The 27,890-nt window shown below is 37.1% G+C and overlaps 1 long non-coding RNA gene across 1 annotated transcript; it reads right to left on the bottom strand.

The window, feature by feature from the left end:
* Nucleotides 1-27,202, bottom strand: LOC134484703 (uncharacterized). Its single transcript, XR_010062382.1, has 2 exons — nucleotides 25,756-27,202; nucleotides 1-95 (listed from the first exon to the last, which is right to left on the bottom strand). It is a non-coding gene; the product is annotated as an uncharacterized LOC134484703 (long non-coding RNA).
* Nucleotides 27,203-27,890: the final 688 nt, after the last annotated feature.

The following is a 27,890-nucleotide window of genomic DNA, read 5'->3' as shown; positions in this document are numbered from 1 at the left end:
TTTTCCGCCTTTCCTTATTTGTGTTTTATTCTGTTCCCAAAGGCCATGTTGTGTTGAAGTTATGAAGAATTTCTTGCTCCTTTGATGAAAATTTTCTGAAAGCATAGATTATTCATATTTGTAAAATACTGTTGATATGTTTAATAGTACTGGATATTATAGTTAAAATCATCTGGATTAGGAATTTTTGCATGTATATCATAACACACTAAAATACTAAAGATTAAAAGTAGAAGAGCTAGAATTTATCACATGTTTTTACTCTTCTAGGGTTTGTAAATTTACAAAATCTGAAAAATGACTTCTTTCTGTGAAATTCACATTCATGAGCTATTAAATTCTAATCAAAGAGTGTGTCAGCACCAATTAAATTGGATTAAATTATAATTGCAATACAAAATGTTTGTAGTAAGTATATGGGCAAATAATTTGTCTGAATATACTAAATAAGCATGTAATATAATCATAGGTTTGCTCTTCATTAAATAAGTACTCCCATTTATAACTTAAAAAATACAGATATTAAAGTGAGTTTTGTTATATAACAGCTAATAATGGTCTTAGTAATGGATTAAATAACCAAACAATGAACAGTAAGTAGGAATGTCTAGTGAGTTAGAGGTTCTTTCAAGCATCTTCAAGGGGCTAAAATAAATTCCTTTATAATTCTCCTAAATCCACTTACCATGAAATATTCCACATCAGAGTAAATAACACCAACATCTTTTCTTTTGCTCAAAAAAGACATTGGCTTTCTTTTCTTCCTGCCCACACCACACTCATTCTTCTACCAAACACAACAATTTCCAACATAGCTCTCTGATATGACTCTTTTTCATTATCACTGACAGTACTTCCAGATAGACTTCAAAAACATCCTTAAAATTATTCTCTGTATCATCTCATAATACATAAGTAACCAGAGTCCCTTCTATATACATTGTGAGTTAAACAAACTTATTTAAAACTGTTCAATGATTTCTAAGACATTTACAGTAAATAAAAATTATATGTCTAATACTGTTCCTATATTCCCATATGAGACATTGCCTAAGCTTCAGCTTTATTTGGACCGCTCTTCTATCTCTTAGTCAATACAAACTACTATCATATTTACTTTTTGGAAATGTCAAGCTCTTTGTCCTTTTATCATCCTTCTATTTACTGTGATTTTGCCCAAAATATAGATCAACTATATTTCATCTAATCTAACTTAAATGTCACTTCCTTATGACAATCTCCATGACCATATTTTTAAAATAGATTCTTCAACTACTTGCATACTATCAACTGTAACAGACTGATTTATGGATTCATTTCTTTCTTTTTCTTGAACTATAATGCAATTTTTATAAAAGAAAGTTCATAATACATTTTATTCATTCCTAATCTATACCACTATTATGGACCTGATACAGTAATGGAGACTTATTATTTATTACATGATTCAGTAAGTTTCAAAAATAAACTTTATACTATTCTTCATTTTAATAAATATGCATCCCATTCATTGGTTAGTCCAACATGTAGTAATTATGTGAATTCTTCAATATATTACAATTCAATGACCTAGTTGACATTGCCTATATATTTTAATTTGTCACAGATAGTCTGTGTCATATTCAACACAATACTGTGTGCAGTGAGCAATTATCTCATCTGGCAATATATTTGACATGAAAGAATGAGATCCCATGAGGAAATAGATGGACTTCCAGGAGTGCTGACACACTCAAGAGCACGGGAGAGACTTCTTCTTCTCAGAGGTAACTTCCTGGAGTGCTCAGAACCCACGAATGGAGGTGTAGTCTGTTACAGCATACTTTTGTTTCTATCTATTCCATATAGCTGAACCTGATCCACAGTTCTTGGTACACAAAAAACTCCTAACCCAAAACATCCGGAAAATCCCAGACAAAATGACAAGATAAAACCTAAGGATAATAGGTATAGTAGAGAATGAAGACTCCCACTTTGAAGGGTCAGTAAATATCTTCAACAAAATTATAGTAGAAACCTTCCCTAACCTAAAGAAAGAGACAACCTTACACGTACAAAATTCAAAGAGAACTCCCAAAAATTTGGAGCAGAAAATAAATTTCTTCCATCACATAATAGTTAAAATATAAAGTACACAAAACAAAGAAAAAATATTAAAACCAGTAAGGGAAAAAAGGTTGAGTTACATAAAAAGGGAGACCAATCAGTATTCCACACTTCTTAAAATAGACTATGAAAGCTATCAGGTCCTGGGCATATATCACACAGATCATAAATGAACAAAAATGTCATCCCAGGCTGCTATAAAACCTCTCAACTACCATAGATGGAGATTCCAAGATACGCCATGACAAGAGCAAATTTACACAATATCTTTCCACAAATCCAGTCCTACAAAAGATGAAAGGTGGAAAATTCCAGTACAAGGCAGGAAACTACACCCAGAAAAAGAAAGAACACAATCTACTTTTAAAACACAAAAGAAGATAATGTAGGTAGCCACAGAAACATAATTCGACATCTAACAAGAAAAATAATAGACAAATCCAATCATTTGTCTCTGATATCATTAAACATCAAAGGACTCAAATGCCCCTGAAACGACATACACTAGAAATCAACTGCCCTGGAATAGAAACACTTTATTCTTCCTCTGTCTGCAATGGAGGGGTCAGAGACATAGCTATCTGATGGAACGAAATCTAGAATTGACCTTGTGACTGAGGAGTGTCTCAAACAGTCAGCCTCTGCTGTAGTGTACCTGAGACTGAATCCTTGTCAACAAGAATCCATAGGAGACTCTCACTTTGTTCGTGGCTGACTCAGGTATACCATTCAACTAATAAAGACCAGAACTTGTTCCTCAAACCTTATTGCATAGCCAATACAACTTTGACCACCAAAAAATCTCCAAGAACAATGGATTGACGTCCCATGGCCAATGAATAAAAGTTCCACCCTGGATCCAAGGCCACTTATCTAAGATACTCACCAGAAAGGTCAATATCCCTCACACCCATACCTGTGCTGCTAATAGTAAGTTTAAAAAAGGATTAGAGACAGTGACTTCACACAAGATTTCAGAATAAACCTCAGATTGCTGTCACATCTGTAGTGGAGTCCTTGGAGATAAGAATTTTCTGGAGTTCTCTGAAAATGTAGAGGCCTGGAGTGATGGGATCATTGTTTTTTATAGAAGGTAATCATGGATAGTCCCCTACTATCAAACCGGATTAAGACTTTTCTCCTTTCAAAAACATTGATATTTTTATAGGCCTTAGAGTTACCCATTTGACAAAATGGTCTCTCAGAACCATCCCTTCTGCTTGGGGCCCATGGGATATTTTACCTCGGACCAAGGAGCATTGATCCCTCTGGTGAAGGTTCACTGAAATCCAAAAGGAGGGAGCAAATCCTGGAATCTTATGCTACTTCCTTGAGTAAAGTCACATGATATGTTGTGAAGTCATCAGTCTGGTGCTCATTTCGTTTTGGTTGAATATACTTTTAGGGGGCAATCATGCTTAGGACACCTCAACTTTTCATGAATCATGTAATCTATATTCAGGCTCTTGCATATTCAGCTAAAGATGTGGATATGCTAGACTATGCGGTATCATTAGAAGATGATGCAATGTAGGACCTCCTGAGCTATTGTAAGCAATTTAATTTTTTCTCAAATACAAGGGGAATATGAATACTCTAATCAATTCTCCTGTCACAGGGACAACAGCAACTCATCTTTACTTGGTGGTACTCATCCATTCTTTTTTTGATTAAGGAGGCATCATGTGTTATCCCTAAAGGAAAGATTACTTCAGATCATTCTAGTTTGTCCAAAGTAGGTTTAGATATTAATTTAGGGTGAGGAAACCCACACTAGTTCCTGATATTATGGACTGTGCCACAGATATGTTTCCTAATTTTTCCCAGGTTTCTCCTTCAGTTCAAGGTAAACTTGGGTTTCAATTGGGATGCAATGAAGAGCCCCTGAAAAACATATTCTGCAAAGTAAGATGAATATATTCTACTTTCTTTGAATAAGAAAATCTAGACATACCCTGTAAGTTGAAAGGGGCTTAATACAAATTATTTTGATGAAGAACATACAGAGAATCAAATGAAATGAAATCTCACACAGTTTTTTTTTTCTTAAGGAAACTTTAAATTAATATCCCCTGACAATGGTTTCTTCTGATCCATAGGATCTCAGTTCTATTCTTCTAAGAGGTCTTAATGTTTCCTTTCTTACCTGGGTGGCCAGGCATAGATAAATGTTTGAAGGAATGGAAGACCACGTGGACATGATGTCCTCAGACATGTCAGGGCAAATCTGAGCCCTAACCTAAGTTCTGCCTTTAAGGTTTTTCACATAAAATGGAGCAGTTTCATCTTTGTTGTCGATGATTATCCTGCTTCTGAACAGCTTGTGCAAAACATAAATCCAGAGATTACCACCCAATATGTAAGAGCAAATTCCCTAATTTCTGGCCAGCACGCCTCAGAGTACCCCGACACATAGTTATTCTGGACTGTGAAAACAGTTGCACTTGACTGCCTTCTTCCAGTACCCAAGGTAAACCTTTGCCTGAAGGATTCTGTGACCTTCTCACTCTTCCCAATCCTCCTAAAATGTTCTCTCTGAATAATGGGTCCTTGACTTTCCAACAAAGTAGTCGTATCCCTAACTGATTAAACATATTTTCAAAAGTGACTCCTTCTATAATCCAATGACTCTGCTCCACTCCGGTTTGAAGTCCCAGAGTCGTAGTTTAGAATCAGAGTATATAACCCTTGCAAACTGCAATAAGACAAATCAATAAAAATGTAATAATTTCAACATTTCTGCTTAGATCTTAACAGCTGAACAAACCAGAAGAATTAACCTAGCCAGAAAAAATTATCCAAAGCCTTTGGCAGAAGAAATATGTTCCTGTCTTTTCTCTCCTGCATTAACAGAAATTATGAATATATAAACCTCTGAATGAGAATTTGAAACTTATGATTACGGCTGGAAACTTTATCCACTGTATAAGGTACCAGGAAGCTTTTCTCTTGACAGAAGTGTGTATGACACCTATATACACTATGCCTGAAGAAGTTTCTCTTCATTTTCAATAGGGCTTTAGAGTTTTCCTCTCTTACATGGGGTTCACTTTACCCAGTGTTAACTTACTCCTTCTGATTATATTGTAGAGCATGTCAGTACTCGCCTAAGTATAGCATTGCCCTAGACCCTTTATGATAAAGGGGCTTAAAACCTGTTTGAAGCCTTACATGGGCCTTTTATTTTCCTATACCCATCAAGTGGTGTTGTCTTTTCTCCTTAAAGGTCTGCCAGACCTAGGGAGTGTTATACCTCGCATCCTACATGAAAGACCATCTAGCATTCGTTGTCTTTCCAGTAGGATTGTGGGCCAATTGTTTACTTCAATCCACTAAGTCGATTTTAGACCCTCAGCTTCTGCGAATGGGGGCTAGGGAAATGAAATTCTATTGAAAGGGCTCTAAAAATTATTCTCAGTGCACATCAATTGTCTCAGAACTCCTCCCTGTGTACTATGTGAATTTTGGAGTACCTGTGGAACTAAAGAATTACTAGAGCTGCCCTTCGGCCCATGCCACTCAACACCCCTATAAAGAAAGTTTGCTTAAAACTAACCTCTTTATTCAATGTATTCATACAACACATATGCAAACAATGGTATCTTATATTTCTCTGCTTCTAAATCCTAGTTCAGAAGACACAAAGCTAAATTGACTCTTATACCATGTGCCTTAAAGTAGGTCATCAAAATATTCCTATATTTTATTCACATATGTTTGCAGCTGAACACATCCTTGAAGAAACATCACCGCTTCCTGAACCACTTATACTTTTGTTGTGACCATTGCCTGGACTAAAAGATATATATGTATACATACAGGGAACATACTTAGAAGTTACTGAAACAGAGTCAGAACATTCCTCAAGGCCCAGTGTAGCCGATAACCTTCCCCTGCTGACCATGGGTGAAGTTGATAATTCTTTTCTTCAAAATATGACTAGGGTCCTCCACATTGTGAACCAATACATTCAGGATTTCACTTTAGCTAAAGATCTTCTCAGAACTTCCCATTCTGTAAATCTGTTCTCAGAAATCTCCTGTTCTGAGATACATCCTAGACTCATTCCTCTTTGAAGAGGCCCTGAGAACTACCCTGAACGATGATGTGACTCCTTCCCCATCAGTGTGGCCTTGGATCTTGCTCACCTCTTGATGGTGTACACTGCCTTTGACCAAATGAAACTCACACATTGCTTTATTCACAAGGTGACATGAGACATGCTTTTTCAAATAATAGTGTGCCAAAGCTTGTATTCTAAAGCAGTCCCTCATGACTTTGAATTACCTCACATGGATATACTCTAAATAATAGAGAATCAAGGCTTTTTACCTTTTACCATGGTGGATAGGGAAATATCTTCTTCCATCGGGTTTGAGGTCCCAGGTCCTATATATAGAATCATTGATTGATTCCAATCAAGCCAATCACTAGAAATCAAGAGCACCCTTTGTTGCTACCCATATATGGACATATTAAGACAAACTGAATGAGCAACAGATCCAGAGACAGTCATCCAAGCTGTTTAAAAAAGGCTTGGGTTGTTACCTAAACTTCCCCAGATTTAATACACGATGTAAAATTTCTACCAACTAAAGAAGTATAGAAATTGAAGGGCATTGTTGGAGAAAATCCTTCACCAAATCAGGTTACAATGACATCCATGTGTCACAGGATGTTTCATGCTACCAACCCCAACTCCAAGGGTTTTCTAACACGTACCATTGCACAATCAGATCTCAAAGTTTTCTCTTTCTTAAAGGCGTCGAGATTTTCCTTTTTCCCTCAGTTACCTAAGTCATTGAACAGAATGTCAGACCTCCCTCCTACAACTGAGCCTACTCTACTCATTCCCTGGTTGCCTTATGTCTTCTCAAGTACTCATATAAAGGAAAGACCCCCAAATTTTGATTATTTGAAAGTGGGCTCAAGTCACTTCACTTCTGACTAAAGAGGCCCCATGGTCTCATGGCATACCTCTGTAGAAGCCAGAATCAGATTCAATAACATGTAGTTCAATGTAGTACAAAATGGGACCTTCAACCACAAAAACTATAGGCAGTCAGTTCATGGCCAAGGGTGTATATGCTATGGAATGATGCTCACGAGATATGTCAGGTTTGGCTCCTAAGGGCAAGTCTCATTGATTCCATCTATACTTGTGAGGAGTTTCAGTTGTAGCCTCTAGCTCTGGAAGTCCCAAGTGCATCACTTAATTACAAGGATATCTTATACCTGATTTAAACTCATTTTACTTAAGTGCCAATCTTGACCAAGATTACCAGGCAATCCTGATTGCGATTTCGCAGTGGGACATCATAAGATACTTGTTGTAGATCAGAGGGCAGAGTATAGAAAGCTAAAATTAACATATATGCAATCTTACTACAGATGGTTGTCAGAAATGCAATTTTTCCATCTCTCATTTATGGATGTGTACACATGTACACTTATACTTATATATATCATATGCACATATATACATCACACACACACACACACACACATATATATATATATATACACATTATACATAATATATATACATCATATGTATACATTTATACATCTTATTTATACACATATGATATATATACATTTATACATCATATATGTATATATATATGTATATGTATATGTATCGATGGAGCATCAGAGTTCAGATAATCACTTACCCTGATGGAAGAGCATGCTAATGGAAACTGGAAAGAAGAATCGGAAGAAAATTAAGCAATACCATACTGTTTTCCCACCACCAAAGGTGAGCTAGAATTTTTCCTTCTTCACAGTTAGGTGACTAGATCTTGGTAATTGGTTAAAAATGGCCAGGCACTTTCTTGTTTAGCAAAGCAGTTCAGGATGACTCCATAAGTTGCAGTTATGAACACAGGTTACTAAAACTGCACCTATTTCCTAGCCATCTCAACACCATCCCCTTTAGATGAAGGGGAATCAGCACTTCACTTTGATTGGTGGCCTTCAGGTCTTTATTTTTTGACAAATAATACTTTACACCATCCCCTTCTGTATAAGATCTGTTATAAGAAGGACTGGAGTTTACTATTGAGATCTCAGATTTTTTTTTTTGCCCAAGAGGACCAAGATTAAAGAGTCCTTAGAGCATACTCAACCTTCTAATAGGGAGCTTTAGATGAAGTATAACCCTCTAATAGGGAGCTTTAGATCATGTTCATCTAATAATGGCCACTAAATAAATATAGGTTTGGCCAAAGGTACTTCACCTAATTATGATCTGTGTTAGCAAATCGTGAAACTTTCATTATCTCTCCTATATACCATCCTTCATGCTTATACCCATGTCGTTGATGATTAGCTTCAAGAGGACTTAGAGACTGAAAATCATGACTGCTGAATAATACAAATGCTTGGACCCCGGTTAGAGCCTACCATGGTGTAACTGAAGATGTGAATATGTAAAGTAGCCCTAGCTTTCCTGCTCAATTTAGGCTTGAAAACTCCCTTATCCTAAAATAGGTTTGTCACTTTAAGCAGATTCTACGTCTTCTTTAATATTCTACTCTTAAACATCATTACTTTAAATCACCAATTTATGTCCACTATATATCAAATGTATATTCTGTATATAAGTGTCTGCTATCTGTCTTATAAGACTGGCAGTTCCTGAGATCATCTCTGGCACCCAGGTCTAAAACTCCACTTCCAGTCAAAAAGGTCCTCAGTAGCTAACCTATTTGACAAAGAATGATTCTGAACCATTCTACTTTTGGTGAAAGATGGCACAAAATTTACACTTAACTGTGTCTCATATTCAAAACTTCCTCTAGGAAGGACATCAGAATGACACCTTTTGCTCCAGTTGTTCTCAAATTCACATCTTCTGTCCAAGGGGTCTGTAAATGTCATCATTTCAAAGAAGAGATTCCGTGTCTCTCCTTTTCCCTATGGGAGTATCAACACTCCACAACTACTCAAAGTATACAAGTTTTTTCTCTGTATAGTGGGCAAGAACACTTTTACCAAAGGACAACATTGGCCTGAAATATCTTCTTTTGCCCAAGGGGTACTCATGCCTGCACTCTCTATTGGCCATCTTCAGCACTTCTTCTCTTGATTTTGTGAGCCTGCTACATCCCAACTGTCTAGGACTACATACAAACTTCTTCCTGCTAAAGGTATTCTGAGACATTCCTCCATGGAAGAAAGGGGTTTTGATCTTTTCTTGTCTGACAAAAGTCTTCAAAGCCCAAAGACAACTGTTGGAATAAAATGCAACCTATAGGACTGATGCAAGAATTACTACCTGGACTTTCAAATGGCATGAAAATATATGGACATTCTAAATACTGAAAAAGAATAGGAAGCTGATCAAGCAATACTGGATCTTCCTCTGCTCCACGAGGTACTTACATTTTCTCCAGCATGAAATGGTCTTTCTTATTATTTTAAAAGTAGCCAGAGATTTTACAGTTCTAACAAACAGGTATAGAATATCTCCTTTGCACATTTTCTCAGAAATCCCGGTTATGTCCACGGTGCAATAACAAATTTTTCACATGAAGTCTTGCATATTACCTTTTTGAGGACTGACACAACAGTCCTACTTCTGTTCAAGTTCCCTACCTCCACCATCTTACCCAGTAAGATTTAGACTTATACAATTAAGAAGACTCCAGGAGGCCAAGGAATTACCACAGATTCCCCATATGCCAAATGTATTTCCTCTCTTAAATTTCTAAGTTTATTGTCCTGGGAAACACTGTTCTGACCGAAGAGATCTCAGAGAAATCTGGACTGAGTTCTCAAACAAGAGTCTAAAAGCAAGCATAAATCCGACTACTGTCTTCATTGTGTTCCCTTACACAGAGATGTCCTTTCACATGCAGAGGAATGTGTAGATGGATATATATTTGAATAAGACACTGAACCCAACACTACTCCATTAGAGCCTTGTACAAGACTTCTAAGACTGTTGACTGCCTACCATGGACATTCAAATGTGTATTCTTTACTGTGATTTCCAGTTTGGAGTTGCTGAAGTAGTGTTTGGCTGTAATGTTCTATAATTTTCAAGGTATCAATTAACCTTCAACTTCTGCTCAGTAGTGCTCCAGACATAAGAGGAAGAGAAGCTATGCACATTCCATACAGTCTAGGGGAGATCCTTTTTCACCCTTCTACTTTAGAACATCAAAAATCTATTACATTTTCCTAGACGGACAGCAACAATTCCTCTCCTGCACACAAGGAAATTAGATATGCTTCCACCTATTCAAAGGAATCTGAGTATCCTCTTTTCATTTATTTGATTTTTTAATTTAAATTTCAAATATACCCTTTCTTGGTTTCCTGTTCATAAGACATCTATCTGCTCTCCCTCCCCTTCTTCGATAATGGAGTTCCCATCCACATCATCCACCCGTCTAGTCTTTCTGACCTTCCTTACACTGGGAGTCCAAATTTGGAAGGACTAAGAGTTTTTCCTCCCCTTTGTGCCCAAAAAGGCCATCCTGTGCTACATATACATCTACAGCCATGAGTCAATCCTTGTATATACTTTGGGTGATGCTTTACTCCCTGGGACCTATCGTTGTTGGGCATTGCTGTCCTATGAGGCTGCAAGCCCCTTCAGGTCTTTCAATCGCTTCTGTAATTCCTCCAACAGGTGTTCCAATGTCAGATTAGTATTTTGCTGCTAGCATTCAAATATGAATTTGACCTGTTCTGGCTGTGTCTCTCAGGAGACAGCTATATCCAGTTCCAGTCAGCATGCACTTCTTAACTTCAACAATCTTATATAATTTGGTGACTGTATAAATGTATATGGGCCACAGGTGGGGCATGAATTCCTTCAGTCTCTGCTTCTACCTGTGCCTCCACATACCCTCCTGTGAATGTTTTTTGTTCCCCCTTTTAAGAAGGAGTGAAGCTTCCATACTTTGATTATTCTTCTTGAACATCATGTGGTCTGTGGATTATATCTTGAGGAATTCGAACTTTTGGGCTAAAATCCACTTATCAGAGATTGCATACTATGTGACCTTTTCTGTGATTGGGTTACCTCACTCAGGGTGACGCTTTCTAGGTCAATCCATTTGCCTATGAGTTTCATGAATTCATTGTTTTTAATGCGGAGTAGTAGAACATTGTACAGATGTATCACATTTTATGTATCCATTCATCAGTTGAAGACCATCTGGATTCTTTCCAGTTCCTGGCTACTATAAATAATACTGCTATGAGCATAGTGTAGCATGAGTCTTTGTTGAATGTTGCACCATCTTTTGGGTCTATGCAGAGTACAGGTAGAGCTGGGTCCTCAGTTAGGGCATTATCCAATTTTCCCAGGAAACTTCAGAATGATTTCCAGAGTTATCGTACAGGTTTGCAATCCCTCCAATAATGGAACAGTGTTTTTCTTTCTCCATAACCTCACCAACATCTGTTGTCACCTGAGTTTTTGATCTTAGCCATTCTGACTAGTGTGAGGTGGAACCTCAGGAGTGTTTTTATTTTTATTTCCTTGATGACTAAGGATGTTGAACATTTCTTGACATACTTCTCAGCTATTTGTTATTCCTTAGTTGAGAATTCTCTGTTTAGCTCTGTACCCCATTTTTCATAGGATTGTATGGCTCTCTGGTGTCTAACTTCTTGAGTTCTTTGTATATTTTCGATATTAGCTCTGTATCAGGTGTAGGATTGAAAAAGATCTTTTCCCAATCATTTGGTTGCTGTTTTGTCCTAATAACAGTGTCCTTTGACTTACAGAAGCTTTGTAGTTTTATGAAGTCTCGTTTCTGATTCTTGATCTTACAGTACAAACCAGTGGTGTTTGGTTCAGGAAAATTTTCCCAGTGCCCATGTGATCAAGACTCTTCTCTACTTTTTCTTCTATAAGTTTCAGTTTATTGGGTTTGATGTAGAGGTCTTTGATCCACTCATACTTAAGCTTTGTATAGGGCAATAAAAATGAATCGATTTGCATACTTCTACATGCTGCCCTCCACTTGTTGAAAATCCTATCGTTTTTCATTGGATGGTTTTAGCCTCTTTATTAAATATCAAGTGACCATTTATGTGTGTGTTTGTGTTGGTGTCTTCAATTCTATTCCACTTATCAACATTCCCAGGAATCTGTACAAATACAACTTTTTTGTCGTTGTTCTTTGCTTTTTAATCACTATTGCCCTGTAATACTGCTTGAGGTAAGGAATGGTGATTCCCCCAGAAGTTCTTTTATTGTTGAGTACAGCATATGTATGTTGTGCCATCACTTGTATTAAATTCTTAAAAGTCTTTAATCTTTCTTTATTTCTTGCTTGACAAGTTATCTTTGAGTAGAGCACTGTTCAAGTTACAGTTATGTGTGGGCTCACTGATGTTTTTGTGGATATTTAAGACCAGCCTTAGTTTGTCACGGTTTGATAGGATGCATGGACTTATTTCTGTCTTCTTCGATCTGTTGAGTCCTGTTTTGTGACTTGATATATGATCAATTTTGGAGAAAAAACTATGAGATGCTGGGAAGAATATATTATTTTGTTTTAGGATTAAATATTCTATAAATATCTGTAATGTCCATTTTGTTCACAACTTCTGTTAGTTTGTCTTGATCATGGTTTAATTTTTGTTTCCATGATCAGTCCATTGATGAGATTGTGGTGTTGAAATCTCCCACTATTATTATGTGAGGAGCAAATGGGTGCTTTGAGCTTTAGTAAGGTATCTTTTAGGAATGGAGGTGCCCATGTATATGGACCATACATATTTAGGATTGACAGTTACTATTGGTGGGATAATCTTTTGATAAATATGAAATTTCCTTCCTCAACTGTTTCGAAAACTTTTGGTTGATAGTCGATTATATTCCATAGTAGAATGGCAAATCCAGCTTCCTTCTATCAGACCATTTGCTTCAAAATTTGTTTTCTAGCCTAATACTCTCAGGTAGTGTCTGTCTTTGTCTCTGAGTTGTGTTTTCTACATTCAACAAAATACTGGGACCTCTTTATGTATCCATTCATTTAGTCTATGTCTTTCTATTGGGGAATTCACTCCATTTTGTTAAAAGATATTAAGGAATAGTGATTGTTGCTTCTGTCATTTTTGTTGTTAGAGGAAGAGTCATGTTTGTGTGTCTCTTTTCTTTTGGTTTCATTGCAAGATTAGTTTGTTGCTTTTTCTAGGATGTAGTTTCCCTCCTTGTGTTAGAGTTTTCTACCTATTATCTTTTGTTGGGCTGGATTTGTAGAAAGATACTGTATAAATTTCGTTCTGTCATGGAATATCTTCGTAATTCCATATGTGTTAATTGAGAATTTTCCTGGCTATAGTAGACTGGAATGGCTTTTGTGTTCTTTTATGGTCTAGAGTATTCCAGGATCTTCTGACTTTCATAGTATCTGGTGAGAAACCTTGTGTAATTCTCATAGGTCTGACTTTATATGTTACTTGACTTTGTCCCTTATTGCCTTTAAACTTCTTTCTTTATTTTGTGCATTTGGTGTTTTGACTATCATGTGATGTGAGGAATTTCTTTTCTGGTAAAATCTATTTACAGCTCTGTTGGCTTCTGGCATGTTTTTGGGCATCTCTGTCTTTAGGTTGGGGAAGATTTCTTCAATAATTTTTTGAAGATATTTACTGGCCCTTTAAGTTGGGAGTTTTCACTCTCTTTTATACTTCTAATTGTAACATTTGATCTTCTCATTGTGTCTTTGAGTCCAAATGACAGGTAACTTGGAGCATAAAAGTTGGTCTTATCTCTGCTTTCAAGTGTGTAGGCACTCTTACCAACTGGTTTTCAGCTCTCAGCACAGCCAGAAAACAAAAAAGTCCTTCAGCTGAATTCTCCTAGGTCCCTGTGTAAATATTGTGTACCTACTTCAAATGATAATCTCTGAAAGCTTATTTTATCCAAAATAGTTTTGTTGCATATGTGTGTGTGTGTGTGTGTGTGTGTGTGTGTGTGTGTGTGTGGGTGGGTGTGTGACACATGTCCAGCAGACTCTGAATGGCCATTCCTTCAGTCTCCTATGAACAATCTCTCCCTACCCCTCTTATGGATATTTTATTTACCCTTTTAAGGGAGGAGTGAATAATCTGCATTTTGGTCCTCCTTCTTGAGTATCATGTGGTCTGTGCATTGGATCATAGGTAACTTGAGCATTTGCACTGATATCCAATTAAAAATGAGTGCATACTTTGTTTTTCTGTTATTGGGTAACCACCCTCAGGATGATATTTTTTTAGGTTCATCCATTTGCCTATGAATTTCATGAACTCATTATTTTTGATAAATGAGTACTAATCCATTGTGTAAATATAGGCCATTTTCTGTATCCATTCTTCTGATGAAGGACATCTGGGTTAATTCCAGCTTCTGGATATTATGAATAAGGCTGCTATGAACATAGTGTAACATGTGTCTTTGTTGTATGTTGGAGCATCTTTTGGGTATAAGCTCAGGGGAGGTATAGCTGGGTCTTCAGCAACTGCAATGACCAATTTTTGAGGAAACTCAGGACTGATTTTCAGGGAGGTTGTACCAGTTTGCAATCCCAACAACAATGGAGGAGTGTTTCTCTTTCACCATATCCTTGCCAGCATCTGCTGTCACCTGAGTTTTTGATCTTAGCAATTCTGACTGATGTGAGGTGGAAACTCAGGGTTGTTTTGATTTGCATTTCCTTTATGACTAAGTAGGTTATACATAACACAAATCGTTCTAAGAAATGATGTTACCCTAACTGTTGGTCTGTATATAGCTCTGTGCCAATTGAACAACTTCTATCTCCTTCTTCAAAGTTCAAGTCCAAGGATATCCTATACCCAGTATTGCTTCTGGAAGTGAGTAATTAGCTCACAATTTCTGTAGGAAATTTAGACCAGGGTATCACAGGGGCCTCAACCGCTGAGTTGAGTTTCTTTGTTTGGATCCCAGTTGAATGACTCAGGTGACACTCTTGGAAGAAATCTCCACACATCAGGGTCACAGTCCATGATGAAATGTATAAGTTGCTCAAACTGGTTAGGATTTCAAATAGATGATGCTGTGGCTTAACAATATTATAGGGTAAAAATTGAAAGACCATTCAATATGATCAAGGCTTGGAGAGAAACATTTTCAATAGACTAACTCTAATTGCAAATTACCAGATTTCATTGTAAAGACAATGTATACAAGAAAAAAAAACACATCCTGTTTGACTGATGCAAGGGAAAACAAGAATGCAGTTTAATAAGAGTAAAGAATATGCAGTCAGCTAGGTCATTTTGACTCTCATTTTCTAGAAGAGAGTTGTGTGCTCTCCCACAAAACTTTTCAGGACAAGAGGTAGAAACCAGAGACAGATGCATGTGGGAAAAGATGGAGAAATATTTGCCCACATACTCAATGTACAAAGAAAATAGCTAAACCCATGCGGAATGACAAAGGGTGCAAATCTTTCAGGAATGTAGATTGTTATCTAATGAGGTGCTTCTTATGGGTGAAGCAAATAAGACAGGGTAGTGAAGAAGGTATTTACACATGGTTGTCTTTATAACCATAACCAGTTGTAGAAAAATGATTAATAATTGAAATCAATAATTCCTTTGTATTTTGTTAACAAAGTTTTTCTATAGATTTTTGTGTTTTCTTTCATCAATTTCTTCATCATGCAATATAATACCAATTAAGACGATACCAATGGTTTTCATATTCGTTTCAAATTTGAGATACTGAAAGAATGTGCCGTAGAACACATTTCCATCGATTCTAAATATGTATCGTGTTTTAGATTGTAGAATTGATGATTATATCACATCAGTATATCTATGATATTGTAAAATATATATTGCATTTCTATTTGGATGTAGGATCATTCTATTTTATCAAGGCACCATTATAATCTGGTTATTATTTTCATTTACAAATTATTCACAACATAAGGATATATGATGTAATTTTAAGTTGACAAGAAATAGACTTTTGATGGCTATTTTTGGTTGCCTACTTGACTAAAGCTGGAATTATCTAAAACCATAAAATAATGGCCCTACCTCTGAGGTAATCCACTTTCATTCAAAGTGGGAAGATCTACTTCTATTCTGAATACTTGAAATACAAAAACACTCCTTGAATCCAGGTATTTAATCCAGCTACAATGTTGGCAATTCCTCCTAAAGGAAGCCTATATAATGACATGGAAGTTGCTCTTATCCTGGTTGCTCTGTCTTGCTAGCAAGTCTATTTCATTACTGGCATTAAATCTTTTTTTTTTTTTAAATCCTTATTAACTTGAGTATTTCTTATTTACATTTCGATTATTATTCCCGTTCTCAGTTTCAGAGCCAACATCCCCCTAACGCCTCACCCTCCCCTTCTATATGGTCTTCCCTTACCAAACCTTCCCCCATTATCACCTTCACCCCCAACAGTCATCTTCACTGGGGTTCAGGCTTAGCAGGACCAAAGGCTTCCCCTTCCACTGGTGCTCTTACTAGGATAGTAATTGCTACCTATGAGGTCAGAGTCCAGGGTCAGTCCATGTACAGTCTTTAGGTAGTGGCTTAGTCCCTGGAAGCTCTGGTTGCTTGTCATTGTTGTTCATATGACGTCTCGAACCCTTCATTCTCTTCTACATCTTTCTCCAATCCCTTCAAAAAGGGTCGCATTCTCAGTTCAGTGGTTTATTGCTGACATTTGCATATGAATTTTGTGAATTGTGGCTGTGTCTCTCAGGACAGATCAGCATCCGTTCCTGTTTGGATGCACTTCTTTGCTTCATCTATCTTGTCTAATTGGGTGGCTGTATACATATGGGCCACATGTGGGTCAGGCTCTGAATGGGTGTTCCTTCTCACTTTGATCTAAATTTTGCCTCCCTATTCCCTGCCAAGGGCATTCTTGTTCTCCTTTTAAAGAAGGAGTGAAGCATTCACATTTTGATCATCTCTCTTGAGTTTCATGTGTTCTGTCCATCTAGGGTAATTCAAGCATTTGGGCTAATAGCCACTTATCAATGAGTGCATACCATGTGTGTTTTTCTGTGATTGGGTTACCTCACTCAGGATGATATTTTCCAGTTCCATCCATTTGCCTACGAATTTCATAAAGTCATTGTTTTTGATAGCTGAGTAGTATTCAATTGTGTAGATGTACCATATTTTCTGTATCCATTCCTCTGTTGAACGGCATCTGGGTTCTTTCCTGCTTCTGCCTATTATAAATAAGGCTGCGATGAACATAGTGGAGCACGTGTCTTTTTTATATGTTGTGGCATCTTTTTTGTATATGCCGAAAAGAGGTATAGCTGGATCCTCAGGTAGTTCAATGTCTGATTTTCTGAGGAACCTCCAGACTGATTTCCAGAATGGTTGTACCAGTCTGCACTCCCACCAACAATGGAGGAGTGTTCCTCTTTTACCACATCCTCACCAGCATCTTATATCACCCGAGTTTTCATCTTAGTCATTATGACAGGTGTTAGGTGGAATCTCAGGGTTGTTTTGATTTGCCTTTCCCCTATGACTAAAGATGTTGGACATTTCTTAGGTGTTTCTCAGCCATTCGGCATTCCTCAGCTATGAATTCTTTGTTTTGCTCTGAACCCCATTTTTCAATAGGGTAATTTGTCTCATGCAGTCTAACTTCATGAGTTCTTTGTATATCTTGGATAAAAGCTCTCTATCTGTTGTAGGATTGGTAAAGATCTTTTCCCAATCTTTTGGTTGCCATTTTTCCGAACCAAGTGTTCTTTGCTTTACAGAAGCTTTGCAGTTTCATGAGATCCTTTTTGTCGATTCTTGATCTTAGCACATAAGTCAATGGTTTTTTCTTCAGGAAAATTTCTTCAGTGCTCATGTGTTCGAAATGCTTTCCCATTTTCTTCTCTTAGTTTAGTGTATCTGGTTTGATGTTGAGGTGCTTGATACAGTTGGACTAAGGGTTTCTACAAGGCAGTAAGAATGGATCAATTTGCCTTTTTATACATGCTGACTTCCAGTTGAACCAGCACCATATGCTGAAAACGCAATCTTATTTTCCATTGGATGGTTTTGGCTTCTTTCTCAAAAATTAAGTGACCATGGTGTATGGGTTCATTTCTGGGTCTTCAGTTCTATTCCACCAGTTTATTTGGCTGCCTCTGTCTCAATGCCATACAATTTTTATCACTGTTGCTCTGGAATACTGCTTGAGGTCAGTGATAGTGATTCCCAAGGAAGTCCTTTTATTGTTGATGGTAGTTTTAATTGTTCTGTGTTTTTTTGTTATTCCAGATGAATTTATAAATTGTTCTGTCTAACTCCATGAAGAAATGATTGAAATTTTGATGTGGATTGGAATAAATCTGTAGATCTCTTTTGGTATAAAGGCCATTTTTACTATATTAATCCTGCCAGTCCATGAGCATGGGAGATCTTTCCATCTTCTGAAATCTCCTACAGATTCTTCAGAGACTTGATGTTCTGGTCATATGCTTATATTTTTTACTTGCTTGGATAAAGTCACCCTGAGATATTTTATATTATTTGTTGCTATTGTGAAGGGTTTCATATCCCTAGTTTCTTTCTCCGTTTGTTTAACTTATGTGCAGACTTATCATTATATCCGACAACTTTGCTGAAATTATTTATCAGGCTTTGCAATTCTTTGCTGGTACTTTTGAGGTCACTAAGTATACTATCTTATCAGCTACAAACAGTGCTATTTTGACTTCTTCCTTTCCAATCTATATCCCTTTGACCTCCTTCAGTGTCTGCTTGCTCTGACTAAGATGTCTAGAACTATAATGAATAATTTCTGAGAGACTGGGTAGCCTTGTCTAGGACCTGATGTCAGTGTGATTGCTTTAAGTTTCTGTCCACTTAGTTTAATGTTAGCTACGTATTTGTTTTATAGGTTTAGGTATGGGCCTTAAGTTCATGTACTTTCCAGTACTTTTATTATGAAGGGGTATTGAATTTTGCCAAATGTTTTATCAGCATATAATGAAAGGATCATTGGGTTTTTATATTTGAGTGTGATTATATAATGGATTACATTGATTGTTTCCATATACAACACCATCCCTGCATGCCCGGGATAAAACCTACTTGATCATGATGGATGATTGTTTTGATATGTTCTTGGACTCGGTATTTTTGCAAGGATATTCATAAGGGAAATTGGTCTGAAATTCTCTTTTTTGTTGGGTCTTTGTGTGTTTTAGGTATGAGAGAAATTGTGGCTTCATAAAAGCAATTAGGTTGTGCTCCATCTGTTTCAATATTGTGGAATACTTTGCAGAGTACTAGTATGAAATTTTCTTTGAATTTTGGATAGATTTCTGCACTAAACCCATCGTATCCTGGACTCTTTTTGGTTCAGAGGCTTGTAATAACTGCTTGTATTTTTTTTTAGCAGTTATTGGTTGTTTAAACGGTTTTTCTGTTTTTTTTTTTTTCTGTTTTTCTGTTAAATCGCTTTGGTACCTGGCATTTGTCTAGAAAATTGTCATTTTTCTCCAAATTTACAAGTTTTGTTGAATATAGTGTTTTGTAAGACGATCTGATGACTTTTTTAATTTGCTCTGATTCTGCTGTCATGTCTCCCTTTTCATTTCTTATTTTGTTAATTTGGACACACACTGTGGGCCTTCAGGTTTGTCTGGCTATGGGTTAATGTATCCTGTTGATTTTTTAAAAGAACCAGCTTTTGGTTCTGTTCATTCTTTGTATGGTCCCCTTTTTTCTACTTGGTTGATTTCAGCTCTGAGTTTGATTATCTCCTGACTTCTACTACTCCTGTACATATTTACTTCTTTTTCATCTAGAGTTTTAGGTGTGCTGTCAAGTTCCTGATGTATGCTCTCTCCTGTCTTTATGCAGGCACTCAGAGATATTTTTCCTTTTAGCACAGCTTTCATTTGTCCAAAAAGTTTGGGTATATTGAACGTTAATTTTCATGAAATTCTAAGAAGTCTTTAATTTCTTTCTTCATTTCTTCCTTGACCAAGTTATCATTGATTAGAGCATTGTTCAACTTCCATGTATATGTGGGTGTTCTTTCCTAATTGTTATTGAAGAACAACCTTAGCTCATTGTGGTCTGATAGGATGAATTGGATTATTTCTATCTATCTGTATACTTTGAGACCTGGTTTTTGATTGATTATATGATCAATTTTGGAGAAAGTGCCAAGAAGTGGTGAGAAGAAGTTATATCCTTTTGTTTTATGATATTCTATTTATGATAGTATGTCCTAAAATATCTGTTAAGTCCATTTTGTTTATAACTTCTGTTAGTCTGTCTATGTCTCTGTTTAATTTCTGTTTCTGTGATCTGTCCAGTGATGAGAATGGGATATTGAAATTTCCTAATATTATTGTTTGCAATGCAATACTTTCTTAGAGCTTTAATAAGGTTTCTCTTATGTATGTAGGGGTCCTTGTATTTGCGGCATAGATTTTTAGGATTTCGAGTTCATTTTGGTGTATTTTTCCTTTGATGAATATGTAGTGTACTTCCTTATGGATTTTTATGACTTTTGGTTGAAAGTTGATTTTATATGATATTAGATCTTCAGACCATTTGCTTGGAAAGTTGTTTTCCAGTCTTTTACTCTGAGTTAGTGTCTGTCATTATCTCTGGTGTGTTTCCTGTATTGCAAAACGATGGGTCCTCATTACATATTCAGTTTGTCAATCTGTGTCTTTTTAGTAGGGAATTGAGTCCATTGAAGTTGATGGATATTAAGGAATAGTGATGATCACTTTCTCTTATTTTCATAATTGGACGTTAGTTTACGTTTGTGTGCTTCTGTTTATTTTGTTGTGAAAAGAATAATTTCTTGCTTTATCTATGATTTTACTTGCCTCCTTGTATTGGGGTTTGCCACTTAGAGTCCTTTGTATTACTGGATATGTAGAAAGATATTGTGTAAGTTTGGTTTTGTCATGGAATATCTTGGTTTCTCCATCTATGTTAATTGACAGTTTTGCTGGATACAGTAGCCTTGGGTGGCGTTTGTGTTCTCTTATTGTCTGTATGCCATCTGTCCAGGATCTTCTGGCGTTCAAAGTCTATGGTGAGAATTATGGTGTAATTCTGATAGGTTTGACATTATATGTCATTTAACCTTTCCCTTACTGCTTTTAATTTTTTTTTTGTTTTGTGCATTTGGTGATTTGACTATTATGTGATGGGAGGATTTCCTTTTCTGGTCCAATCTATTTGGAGTTATGTAGGCTTTGTGTATGTTTATGGACATCTCTTTCTTCAGATTAGGGAAGTTTTATTCTATAAATTTGTTGAAGCTATTACTGTCCCTTGATGTTGGCAGTCTTCACTCTCTTCTATACCTGTTATTATTATGTTTGATTTTCTTATTGTGTCCTTGATTTCCTGTATGTTTTGGGCTAGGAGATTTTTCTGTTTTACATTATCTTTGACAGTTGTGTCAATGTTTTCTGAGGAAACTTCTGCTCCTTAGATTATATCTTCCATATCTTTTATCCTGTTGGTGACGCTCACATCTATGACTCCTGGTCTCTTTCCTAGGTTTTACATCTCCAGGGTTGTCTTCCTTTGTGCTTACTTTATTGTTTCTATTTCCATTTTTAAATACTGGATGGTTTTGTTCATTTCCTTTTCCTGTTTTGTTGTTTTTTCAGTAGTTCTTTAAGGTACCTTTTTGTTCCCTCTCTATGGGATTCTACGTGTTTACTTCTGTATTTTCTATTGCCCTGTATTTTCTTAAGGGAGTTATTTATGACCTGCTTAACATCCTCCATCGTCATGATAAAATGTGAACTTAAATCTAGATCTTTCTTTTCTGGTGTCTTTAGATATCCAGTTTTTGCTTTGGTGGGAGATTTGGGCTCTGATGAACCCAAGTAGTCTTGATTTATGTTGTTTGATTTCCTGTGCTTCCCTCTAGCCATCATCAGGTTGCTCCTGAATTTAGCTTGTCTTGCTCTTTCTGACAGTGGCTTGACTTCCTGCTTTATTGTTTTTTTTCTTTTTATTTTTACCCTGTTATGGGAACAGAGTATTCTGCTCTCATGTGTGCAGTTACTCCTCTCCACTGGCTTTAAGCTGTCCTTGTGGGCAGGAAGCAGAAGGAACTTCCCATATTTCTCCTAGGACCTTCTGTTTGGTGAGGTGGCATAGAAGGAACAAGGTGTTTTCCTCTTGAGTCAGGAACTTGGCAGAGTGTAGACTCCTCTGTTTTCCCAGGAGTGTCTGCTTTACTGAAGGTCTAGTTCCCTACTCTCAGGATTTGGGGGCAGGGAGTTGTTTGACCAGTTCCTTTCAGATCCAGGCACTGTCTGGCACATGATACTCCTGCAGTTTTACTCCTCTTATATTCCTTTGTCCAGAGGCACTGCTCTTTTGTCTTGGGCCAGAGATGTGGGAAATGGAGGGCAGAAGTGGCAGTCTCTGTGCCTTGTAGGCTCATTATTGCCCACACCCCTGGGTTATCAGCTCTCTCTCCCACAGCATCTGGGAGCAGGGAGCTCTAGGTCAGGAGTAGTAAAGCTCAGGAGCCAGCTAGAAACTGGAAGTGCCTTCTCCCAGAGGACTTCTGTTTTTTCGTGTCCTGAGTCCACCAATCAGGTCACTTAGAGCAGAAAATTTTGATTCACCTCTGGTCTCAGTCCTGAAGACGCTCCTCGGGCTGACTTTCAGCTCTCTATGAGAGCTGCAACCAGAAATGTTCTGCCCCTACTGCTCCTAGGTCCCTATGCACAGGAGGCCGAGATGGAGCTAGGTGTTTGTTTTTTTTTTTCTTAAGTCATGAATGTGAACAGAGTTCTCAGGGGTTTCTGCCCCTCTGATGGTCTATGTATTCCCCACCCCACAAGAAATTTGGGTGTAGGATGCGGTTTGGACCAGTTCAGATCCAGGTGCAGTTTGGACTGCAGGGCTCCTGCAGCTTGACTACTCCTATATTCATGTGTCCAGAGGCACTCTGCAGTTTCCTCTTCGGCTAGGGATGTGTGCACCGGTGGTCAGAAGTGGCAATCTTTCCTTCCCTATGGTCTCAGTATTGCCCACTCTTCTAGGTGATTAGCTCTCTGTCCCACAGAGTTTCCAAAGCTGTTTCAAATGTTAATTCCCTATCCTACAATTCTCCAGTCTTTCCAATTCTACTCCAAAGTGTGTTGGAGAAGACCCCTCTGGTCAAGGGGATGTAAAACAGGCCCCATCAGACAAAGAGGGCTGCAAAAGTTCTTGTCTTAAAGGTAATCTCAGTGATTTCTCATGTTCTACAAAAGGATTAAGTCCTGCCCCCTCTCCATATGAGACTTTACTACCTTTGCCAGCTGTCAAAGCAGGGCAGAGAGTTATGTCTATTCACAAAGATAGTCAAAGATGTCCTCCATCTCCACCAAAGTCCCTTCTGCAATCTGCTTCGGGTATAATGAGTTTGAAACCTGATTCTGCTGACTAAGGGGAATTCAGAGCTTCCCTATTAAACCAAGAGGAGCTTCAGAGTCCTCCAATAATAAAATTGGGCTTAATTCATCACTTATGGTCCAAGGTGTACAAAATACAGTCACAAATCCCCACGTGAACCTCATAAGACACGTACAAGACCAAGCAGAGACAAAACTTTCTGCATGTACACCATTAGATCAAGGACCATTGCCAGTTTCAGAAGGGGCTCTTGAGAGTTCCACACCCACTCAAGATGTGGAACAAAATTCTGAGTTCACTCAAGGGACTCTTCTTCCTTCTGCACATAAAAAAATGTGATTTAGCACCCTCAACATCTCACCCAGTATTTCTAATGTCCCTATAAAACAGGGATTTATTCACATATCCTCTACCACCGAAAAGGATCCTCCCGACTTGTCATAAGGGCCAAAAGAGTCAAGTTTATCACAAAACACAGTCAATGAACCATGCAGACTCCATATTTATACAATGTAGAGAGAAGATAAACCATTCCCTACCTCCTCAGTGGACTGGAGTCATTCTTTCCTGAAAGGAGAGGCTCCAAAATGTTCCACATATACATCAGAGATGCTAGAATTTCCCAAAGTTGACCAGTATTCCCTGAGTAATACGCTATCTTATAAAGAGACTGTGGGACAAGAAACATCTACAAAAGGAATTCTACCCACAGTCACATCTTTAGAAATGGCTTGTGGTTGTGACACATGTACAAAAGATGTTCTAGGACATATTCCATCTGAAGAGAAGGTTACGGATCCAACCATATGTGAACGAGAGTCGGGAAACATGGTAAGCAAACACCAGTGTCTGTAGGATCCTCGACATCTGAAGAAATGGAATCCTTGGATTCCATTTGTGCAAAAGAATGCATACAACCTCCGCAAATTTCACAGTAGGCTATAGGAACTTCCTTATCTCCTCAAGATCAGCCATCTTCCCCAACTAAAGAAGATGTTTCACACTCTTCCAAATGTGCACAAAGGGTTGTCAGTCCTTCTTTATACCCACAAGCAGACTCAGAACATCTGCCAAATACCCAAAAGGCTCTGGATTTTACCTAATCTTCTGAAGGTTCCTTGGAACCTGTTTTGTCTATCAAGAAGCCTAGGGATCCTGACACTTCTATACAAAAGTCTGTTTCCTCTTCTCCAGTGAAGAAATTTTTCATGGAACTTCCTCAATTACACAACAATATCTAGAAACATCCTTATCTGCTGCATGAAGCTCTAAGACATCTCACATATGTCCATGATGCTTTAGGAGAAGTCACATCTTCAGAAGTAGCTCTAATACCTAACCCCCATTCTGACATCACAGTCAGGATTTCTACACATATACACAGCACATTAAGACCTTCCTCATCTGAGAAGGATGTCTTAGGATCTACTGCATCTAAACACCATGCTTTACAACTATGCCCATCTACCCAAGTAGATTTATTTCACATTTCCACTCTGGGAAGAAATAGTAGACTATCTCCCTCTACCAAAGTCGACCACAGGCCTCCAGTTTCTAGAAACAAAGGGTTAAGATTTGATCCTACTGAAGGAATCTTGAGAAATTTCTCCTCTAAGGAAGACAGTTTCAACTTTCTCCCTTCTGCTAAAAGGGAACTTGTGCCATCTTCTGTTCTCAAAGATACACCAAAAGCTACAACTACTCCTCAGTTTGGTCCCACACCTTCTCAATCTATCCAAAGGGCCTTGAAATTTTCCAAAAATGATGAAGTAATTTTGGAAAGTTTCCAATCCTTACAAGAGTATGCTGGACATTCCATATTTTCCCAAGATGCTCTCGTAATTCCTCCTCCAACCAAAAAGGTATGTTCACTGTCTGCCCTAGAGTTTCAGGGAATTTCTTCACCACTCTCGAGGGCTCCAGAAAGTGTCCTACATCCTCAAAGTAATTTGTCATTGTGGAAATTAGATTTCAAAAATACAAAAACTTTTTTATATATCCAACGGTGTGAGGGAAAGCCCACACTGAAAAAAAAAATCAATCAGACATTGTGCCATTAACCAAAGTATATCAGAAAAATTCCATGTCTTCTAAAGCATCTAAAAAACAATCTGGTTCTAGCATTTTTCCTGGGAAACATTTACCATCAGCCAAAAAATCCCCAGGAACATCAAAATCTAAAAAGAAACTTTTCCATCTGCCCAAAGGTCTTTAGGATGTTCAGCAACTACTCCAAGAGCTCGGTTAACCTAGAGAAAAAAAGAACTAAAGCCATCCTACCAGGGTGTTTTCCCAAGAAACACATATTTCTTCTTTTCTATTATACCATGACAGAAGGCCATCTTCCTTCTCCCCATCTCTGATCTCTTCATCCTATTTGTCCTCCCTTCCAAATGGCTCTTTACTCTGAATTAGAGGCCAATTAGTAAACCATAGAAATATGGAAGGAATATCTGAGAGGCAGTGGCTGACATGACAACACTTGTGACATCACAGATGAAGCTAGGGCTCTCCACGATACCAGAGATTTTTCAGGCAGGGCCTAATGATGAAGTCACTGAGAACTGCCATGGCCTACCTGCCGAACAGCTTTCCTTACATTGACCAGATTTGGAGGTGGCCTCTCCAGGAGTGTCTCCTGTGACACAGTAGAAACCTTTACATGCTACATCTCTCTAAAGCTAGAGACTTCTCTCTGCTTCATTAGTGGTTACATGTTCTGAATGAAGAAAGTTAGTCAGGGGCTCGTCATGGTTAGAAATGATCTAGGAAAACGTAAGGAAGGAGATTCTTCTGTATATTAAATTTTTCTCAAGTCCAATCCTGTGACAATAAGTTCAATTACCTAGGTTTTCTCTGTTCCCCAGGTGCCAGTATTTTCCCTACAGACCTTTAATGAGTGAATATCGTGCTACATTTTCTGATTGTACATTAATTGACAGTGCACATTATATATATTCCTGCATGTGTACTCAAAAATTTCATTTTTTCCAATTCCATTTTTGCAATGAATTTAGCAACAAACATGGCCCAGCTATAGAGTGAATATAACAGTGTAAATATTGTGTACCTCTTTCAAATGATAAACTCCCAAATCCTTATTTTACCCAAAAATTACCAGACATTACTAAACATGGACTATAGAATGTGGTTCTGTAGTTCTATTAGATATCAGTTCTCTAATATTTACCTTCCTGTGGTCCCAGGGCAATACTTGAAGGTTTTGGATGTTTTACCATGATTCTTTCTTCAGACGTTATATATATTCCTGAATATGTACTCAAAAATTCTGTTTTCCAATTGATTTTTTGCAATAATTTTGTCAACAAAGGGGGCACAGCTATAGAGTGAATATAAAAGTGTAAATATTTTGTACCTTCTTCAAATCATAATCTGCCAAATTCTTATTTTATCCAAAAATTACAAGACATCATTAAAGCAAAGGACAGCATGGGCTATAGAAATTTTTTTTTTAGTCCCAGTATATATCAGTTCTCTAATATCTACCTTCATGAGTTCCCAGGAAGAGACTTGAAAGATTTGGACGTTTTAGTATGATTCTTTCTTCAGGCCAAACAAGATTCAGGAGCATGTGCAGGATTAGGAATGGCTTGAGGTACAGTGAAACCTCAGCTTCATTAGATTCATAAGGACAGAAGAGAGTCTATTTGGCACTGCCACTTGTGGATTCTACTTTCTTGACCATGTTTCCAGGAATCCAGATAAAATTCCATCTAACCTCATATATATACATATACATATATACATATATACATATATACATATATATATATGTATATATGTATATGTATATGTGTGTATGTATATGTATATGTATATGTGTGTATGTATATGTATATGTATATGATGTATATGTATATGTATATGTATATGTATATGTATATGTATATGTATATGTATATGTATATGTATATGTATATGTATATGTATATGTATATGTATATGTATATGATGTATATGATGTATATGATGTATATGATGTATATGATGTATATGATGTATATGATGTATATGATGTATATGATGTATATGATGTATATGATGTATATGATGTATATGATGTATATGATGTATATGATGTATATGATGTATATGATGTATATGATGTATATGATGTATATGATGTATATGATGTATATGATGTATATGATGTATATGATGTATAGATATAGATATAGATAGATACAGATACAGATATATATATATATATATATATATATATATATATATATATATCTCATCACCAAAAGTAGATAAGATTGATGAAGCTTCTAATTGCATGACTTGAAAAAACGGATATAGGTCTTTACTGAGAGACACAGCTAAAGCATATCAAATACAGAAGTGAATGGTAGTGGCAAACCAGTGAACTGAAAACACATCTCTGGTTGGTA

Source organism: Rattus norvegicus (genome assembly GCF_036323735.1).
Source record: "Rattus norvegicus strain BN/NHsdMcwi chromosome Y unlocalized genomic scaffold, GRCr8 chrY_unlocalized_31, whole genome shotgun sequence".
In the NCBI taxonomy this organism is placed as follows: Eukaryota; Metazoa; Chordata; class Mammalia; order Rodentia; family Muridae; genus Rattus; species Rattus norvegicus.
Note: the sequence above shows the minus strand (reverse complement) of the source record. Positions and strands in the feature narration are given on the sequence as shown.